Source organism: Dama dama, chromosome 13 (assembly GCF_033118175.1).
Source record: "Dama dama isolate Ldn47 chromosome 13, ASM3311817v1, whole genome shotgun sequence".
Lineage (NCBI taxonomy): Eukaryota > Metazoa > Chordata > Mammalia > Artiodactyla > Cervidae > Dama > Dama dama.
This window is the reverse complement of record NC_083693.1, coordinates 63,360,834-63,361,265: the sequence shown is the minus strand read 5'-3', so window position 1 is coordinate 63,361,265 and position 432 is coordinate 63,360,834.

Sequence of the window (432 nt, the reverse complement as noted above, 5' to 3'; positions counted from 1 at the left end):
GTTGGAGTGTGTTTCAGTTCATGTGGGGAGGGAGGGTCTTCCGAAACCAGAGAAATCTAGAGGGCCCATGAAGTACCCAGCAGAGTCAGAAAGGTCCAGGGATTGACTTTCTCAGAGAAAATTCAAACAGGTCAATTAGAGAATTTGCCCTTGATTACCCAGTAGTGGCCAAGAAAGATGAAGCCTTAAAATGAAGGCTTTTCTCCGTCCTCTTGAGATTCATGAAGTGTCCTAAACGCTGCAGCACATTGTTGCAAATCCACTCTGGGACTTAACTTGGTCACCCCTTGACTCTGGGGATGCACCTCAGCCCTGCAGTTTGGAGACCATCATTCCCTGTTCTTGGACACAGGAGCCCATTCTATCCTACTCCAGGTGGCCCTAGTGGTAAAGAATCTGCTTGCCGATGCAGGAGATGCAAGAGTTGTGGAT